Raw genomic sequence first — 7,030 nt, 5'->3', positions numbered from 1 at the left:
TGCAGCCATGAAATTAAAAGACGCTTGCTCCTTGGAAGAAAAGTTATGACCAACCCAGACAGCATATTAAAAGCAGAGACATTACTTTGCCAACAAAGGTCCATCTAGTCAAAGCTATGGTTTTTCCAGTGGTCATGTATGGATGTGAGAGCTGGACTATAAAGAAAGCTGAGTGCTGAAGAATTGATGCTTTTGAACTGTGATGTTGGAGAAGACTCTTGAGAGTCCCTTGGACTGCAAGGAGATCCAACCTGTCCATTCTGAAGGAGATGAGCCCTGGGATTTCTTTGGAAGGAATGATGCTGAAGCTGAAACTCCAGTACTTTGGTCACCTCATGCAATGAGTTGACTTATTGGAAAAGACTCTGATGCTGGGAGGGATTGGGGGCAGGAGGAGAAGGGGATGACAGAGGATGAGATGGCTGGATGGCATCACAGACTCAATGGATGTGAGTTTGGGTGAACTCTGGGAGTTGGTGATGGACAGGGAGGCCTGGTGTGCTGCAATTCATGGGTCACAAAGAGTCAGACACGACTGAGCGACTGAACTGAACTGAACTGAACTGAGTGCCAAAGAATTGATGCTTTTGAACTGTGGTGTTGGAGAAGACCCTTGAGAGTCTCTTGGACTGCAAGGAGATCCAACCATTTCATCCTAAAGGAAATTAGTTCTGAATATTCATTGGAAGGACTGATGCTGAAGCAGAAACTCCAATACTTTGGCCACGTGATACGAAGAACTAACTCATTTGAAAAGACCCTGATGCTGGGAAAGATTGAAGGTGGGAGGAGAAGGGGATGACAGAGGATGAGATGGTTGGATGGCATCACCAACTCAATGGACATGAGTTTGAGTGAACTCCAGGAGTTGGTGATGGACAGGGAGGCCTAGTGTGCTGCAGTCCATGGGGTCACAAAGAGTTGGGCATGACTGAGTGACTGAACTGATGCTGGGAAAGATTGAGGGCAGCAGGAGAAAAAAGACAGAGGATGAGATGGTTGGATCACCAACTTAATGTATGTGAGTTTGAACAAACTGGGAGATAGTGAAGGACAGGGAAGCCTGGTGTGCTGCAGTTGATGGGGTTGCAAAGAGTCAGACATGTGAACTACAAATTGGCACTTAGCAAGAGCATTGCCAAGGACTGAACAACAAAGGCATTAGCCATCTGCCTCTAGGGAGATTGAACCCCATGCTGGTATAGCTGGTGACTTCAACAACCCCTGGGGGAGTTCAGGGTGGAGTGAGGCACTCTGTGCTCCAGGGAATGTGGTGGGACGGGTCTTTATATAGTTAGATGTTTTTAGAAACAGATTTTATTATCTCAATCCTTGAGATCTCAATCTCAATCTCCTCATATCTAGGAAGCACTAAATCCCTTCATGGTGACATCAGATCCTCATGACTAACAGAAACCTTTTGTAAAATGAGAGATTCATGGTATTGAACTCCCCCTTCACCAAAACCTTATATATTGGCTTTCCCCCACTGCCACTTTGGAGCAGTCTCTCAGAGCTGAGATGCTGCCTCCCGGGCTGCAGTCCTCATTTTGCACCAAGTAAAACTTAACTCACAACTCTCAAGTTGTACATCTTTTTTAGTTGAGTTATGGTGACTGACGAAGTGACCCAGAGTGGACTTCCTTCCTTCGACTGGACTCCACAAGGAACTGGAGCTTTGGTACCAGCAGCAGTCCTTTGTGCCCATTTGCCTCCTCAAGGAGTGCAGACGAATTTGGGTAAGTCTCTCCTGGTTCTCAAATCTCCCATATTGGTTGAGATTCTGAGTTTTATTTAGTGGTGGAGCAGGTTACCTGCCCCCTCCAAGTAGGAAAGATACTGGATGGGGCTTGGGTGAAACATCTGGGGCATACCCACTCATGGTCTAGACACTGAGTGGGGCTCAGCTGAAAGATACAGAGAAATTCCCACCCAGGCAAAAGATACTGGGTGGGGGGATGGCTGAAAGATGCCAGGAGAATTGCCCATCCAGTGGAAAGACACTGGGTAGTGGGGCTCAATTGGGGGAAAAAATATCGAGGAATAACTGGGGCTCAGCTGAAAGATGCCAAGGTTGCTCCATTGTAGGGGACTGAATGGTCTTGGCTGAGTGGTTAAGAGGCTGATCTGACACTTTTCCTCAATTTGACTGCCATTATAGAATTTGTCAGGGTAAAAGTGAGGAAAATAAATGAGAGCTTTGCTCTAAAGAAAAGGGACAAGACTCCTCCCGGCCAGTTTTGGTTTTCTCAGGTGACTGAGAAATTTACGGGAGTGGTGGAGGCCTAGTCCTCATACCACGCAGAGATCCCATAGGGAAACCCACTTATTAATTAAAATACTTGCTCATCTAGGGGTTGCACATAAGAACTGGCCATTCAGCGACCTGAGAAGCCATGGTGGTCTTAGATTGCCAGAGGCAGAATCCGAACACATAAGACGAGTTGAAACGACTCTGGGGTGACTCCTGGAGGAGTTAAGCTCACAAGAAGCACATGGGCCCACTACACAAGTTCACTAGTGATTTTTATGCCTGACAAATTCAGCTTAAAATGGGAAACAGAATCTCTCAAAAACAGAAACAAAGGGGTGTCAGAAAGCCAGCCTCTGACTAACACTCCAGCCAGATTCATGTACAATACGTACAGAACTCATACTTGCAAGTACCTAGTTAATTGGGGAGATTATATTAAAAGAGATCTCAACCTAAAATGGCCAAATTGGGATTCTTTTGATCTTCTAAAATTGATATTTTTGCACACACATTTAGAAAAGGCCAGCCGTGCTTAATTTGACTGGTATCTAGAAGCTTATAAAAGAGGAAATGGTAGAGTAACTTCTTTGCAGAAAATCAACAAGAAGTTGCTTGAAACCATATCAAAACTAAAAAGGCTGCTAGCACTGACTTTGCCAGGTCACAGGTCTAGTGGAACTGGGAAGTCACGTTTGGTATTTATGCCACCTGGCTTTTGATTTCTGGGCATCTCTTTGCCTTTCGTTTCATTTGGAGTGTGACTCCTGGCTGGTGAAGTTCTGGTTTGGTTTGTTGGTTTGATTTGAGTGCACAGACATCTAGTACAAACTGCTTGAGTTAATATGGGAATTGCTCACTCTAAGGTTCCACACTCCACCTGGGAACCCCTTGGGGGAAAAAAAAAAAACACATTTTTTTGACTGGTCAATCTATAGCCATGACCCACTGACAAGAAAAATGGCCTAAAAATATTAGCTCTTTATTGACATAGGATAGGAAAATGGACTGAAGTTCCCTTATGTCCAGGACTTCCTCCTGTAATCAACAGCCTGGGGCTGATCAAACTAAGACTCCCCACTTCCCTAAGGGAAAATCCTTGCTGGAACCAATCTGCCCTTGATATTAGGGCCAAATTGAACACTATCTGATTTCAATTTTGTCTATAAAACTATGATCACAGAAAAAGATGATTTTTAACAATGTGGTCACAATATTCTTTAGACTCCAGAGAAAGCTTGAAGAAAAAAAAAATTATCTCTATAAATATTTTTGCCCTGAGGAAGTAACTCCTTCTATACCTTTAGACCAGAGCTCTCTGGATCACTCATCTAGACTCTCCCTAATTCCTGAAACCAAAAGGAAAAAAAGGGGGAATAAAGCCTTTTAAAATCTTATTCCAACCATTTTTTACAATTAGTGTGTTTTGTATTGTGATATCTGATTCATAACTAAGTTTGGAAAACAAAGCTATAGGATCTCTTGTGTCTGTTTGGAATATGTATGTCTCAGTGTGTGTTTTTGTTTTTTGGATAGTATTGCTGATATCTGTTTGTAAATGAGCTGTAATCTAATTGGCCGTAAAAAAAAGCAAGCACTTACAAATAAAATAATTCTAAACACAGGAGAAATTAACCTAAATGAATCTTAGGTTCATGTGAACTGGAAAATATTCAGTATTAAATACCTGATAATTAATATTTGTTTATTGATCTAACTAATGTAGACATGTCTAAGAGTAATTAACATTAAGCAGAATATTTTCATTGTACCTAGGTTTAATATAAGTTAAATATTATTATATGTTACAAGTTTGTCGGCAAGGAAATTACCTTGAGTGAAGAAACTTCTAAAAAATGTAAATGAGATATGAGCTTTTAGATAAACTCTATTAAGAATAATTATGTTTTAGGAATATCTGTCTAAAGTAGTCACTCCAGATTGGGGTAACTTGAATTTCTTAGGGTTGTGCTAAACTAAGTGTTGGAAGTCTAGGTCATTTCCAAATAAAATAAGATTTTGAAACATTTACTGCTGCTGCTGCTAAGTCACCTCAGTCATGCCCAACTCTGTGTGACCCCATAGACGGAAGCCCACCAGGCTCCCCCGTCCCTGGGATTCTCCAGGCAAGAACACTGGAGTGGGTTGCCATTTCCTTCTCCAATGCATGAAAGTGAAAAGTGAAAGTGAAGTCGCTCAGTTGTATCCAACTCTTAGAGACCCCATGGACTGCAGCCTACCAGGCTCCTCTGTCCATGGGATTTTCCAGGCAAGAGTACTGGAGTGGGGTGCCATTGCCTTCTCCTGAACACTAATTTTCTCTTACAGAGAAACTAAAGAGATTTGGGATTAAAAATGAATGATGTTTGGTGCCATCCTAAAATGTTCTAAGAAAGCAAAGGTTTTAGAAATTATCACTGGTATTTACGCTCACCAATCTATAAAATGCTAATATAAAAGTCAGTTCTTGGTTGCTTAAGGGAAGTAGGAAGTATGTTTTCAGTAAAGAAGGTATGAGGAATGAAATTGCATTTTGTGAAAGGAAAAGGAAGTAAGCCTGACTTTTGGATGGAGGAATACAGTAATGGGTACAGAAAGTGATAAAGTTTGTGAAAAGTGAAACACGAGGAAAGAGTTTTGTATATGGTTAGGAGTAAGTTTAAAATGAAGTTAATTAAGTTTACCTTAAAGAAAGCTGGTGTAAAAATTTGAATTTAACTTTTCTGTTAAGATAACACCTTTTCTTCAGATTCTGAACTGCCTTTGATAATAGATTTAAGTTTCTTTATCTCTTAAATGGGCGTTCATTGGTAGGACTGATGTTGAAGCTGAAACTCCAATACTTTGGCCACCTGATGTGAACAGCTGACTCATTTCAAAAAACCCTGATGCTGGGAAAGTTTGAGGGCAGAAGGGGAAGGGGACGACAGAGGATGAGATGGTTGGATGGCATCGCTGACTCAATGGACATGGGTTTGGGTGAACTCCAGGTTTGGTGATGGACAGGGAGGCCTGGCGTGCTGCAGTCCATGGGGTTGCAAAGAGTCAGACATGACTGAGTGACTGAACTGATGGCATCTGAAACCCACAATGTTAAAAAACGCAACTTTTGTAATAATACTGAGGATCATTCCACTGATCTTCCTAGAAAAAGGACCTCTAATTTCACTAATAAGAACATGAAGGAGGTTAAGAAATCTCCAAAACAGTTGGCTGTTTACATAGCTAGAACAGTTGGACAAGCTGTGAAAAGCCCAGATAAACTATGTAAGGTGTATAGAAGAAAGAAAGTTCATCATCCTATTCAAAATCCTTGTTACAGAAAAAAGCAGCCCCCTACAAGTAGGGGCTGTGTCATGGCAAATAAAGAAAATGAACTGGCTTGTGCAGGCCACCTCCTTGAAAAATTACGGCATGATGTCGAACATATTTGATTAACTCCAGTGATTCTGGTTCTTCACAGACAGAAAGCTCATCATCAAAATATAGTGGCTTTTTTTCTGAGGTTTCTCAGGACCGTGAAACAATGGCACAGGTTTTATTCAGCAGCAATTTGAGATTGATGTAGCTTTAACTTTCTGGAGAAAGAGAACTATCAGTGAACTTGTAGCATGTTTGATAGGGAACGAGGACCTTGGAGCTGTCGTGGATTGCCTCCCCGTGCTCACCAAGAGTTTACAGGAAGAAAAACAGTACATCTCACTTGGCTGCTGTGTAGATGTGTTGCCTCTAGGAAAGTCACTACTTAAAGGCAGATTTGAAGAATATATAATAATTTGATTTAGACAGGCTTCAAGCAGTCATAAAAAGGTGGTGGTCAGAACTATCATCCAAAACAGAAATTGTGAATGATGGAAATATTCAGATTTTAAAACAGCAATTAAGTGGGTTGTGGGAACAGGAAAACCATCTTACTTTGGTTCCAGGATATATTGGTAATATAGCCAAGGATGTAGATGCTTAATTATCACAGTTGCATCGAGAGACTTCATCTATAGCATTTGGCTATTCAAAACATCCCTGGACTATATGATTTCCCCAAAAATATCCCATCTGAGAACTATGGAAGAAATCAAAACCATTTTTTCCTTTAAAAAACTGCATAATGAAACCACTAATGGAATGCTACCAAGCTACTTCACATTCAAGTGGAAAAAGATCCAGAAGGAGCAGCTTCAACTTCAATGAGGTGAAAGTGCACTACAAGATTGTTCATCTTTGCTTCATTTGGGATTTATATGGTTATTTCGCAACATTGTTTAAGAAGTACTGGGTCTTAGTGCAATCCTGCATAAGAATATACTATGTGAAAAATAAGACAGAACTTATTTCTAGGAATCACAAAGACCAATCATCATTACTTTTTTTTTTAAAGAATGTGTTTTAGAAGAAAACACTTAAATGTGTGCAGCTACTATTTTATGTTGAAAAGACTTTGAAAGTTTAAACCATTATAGAAAATAATCAGTACTAAAAATTTTTTGTTGACACTGAGATACTCTGTATGCAAACTGCCTTAATTATTAATAAGCCAATGTGTATGATACCAATATCTGTTTAAGAAAAGTAAAAACAACCATGCTTCTGGCATGATAAAATCACGGAATTAAATCAGAGGTTTCCATTCATGTAGAATGTTGTTGTTAAAACTTATTCCACACCATTCTTAAAACTTGAGAATATTTTCAGTATCTCTGATTTTTTTTTGCCAGAATCATGTCATGTATGTATGTATGTTATTCCTATATGTAAGAAAAAGGTGAATCTTTATTTGTATGA

General features: G+C 40.3%; 1 pseudogene; it reads left to right on the top strand.

Annotated features, from left to right (window-relative positions):
- The first annotated feature begins 5,322 nt into the window (after positions 1-5,322).
- On the top strand, positions 5,323-6,284 carry LOC138930672 (KATNB1-like protein 1 pseudogene; annotated as a pseudogene).
- The last annotated feature ends 746 nt before the right edge of the window (positions 6,285-7,030 follow it).

This window comes from Ovis canadensis, chromosome X (genome assembly GCF_042477335.2).
Source record: "Ovis canadensis isolate MfBH-ARS-UI-01 breed Bighorn chromosome X, ARS-UI_OviCan_v2, whole genome shotgun sequence".
In the NCBI taxonomy this organism is placed as follows: Eukaryota; Metazoa; Chordata; class Mammalia; order Artiodactyla; family Bovidae; genus Ovis; species Ovis canadensis.
This window is presented reverse-complemented; position numbering and strand designations above follow the sequence as displayed.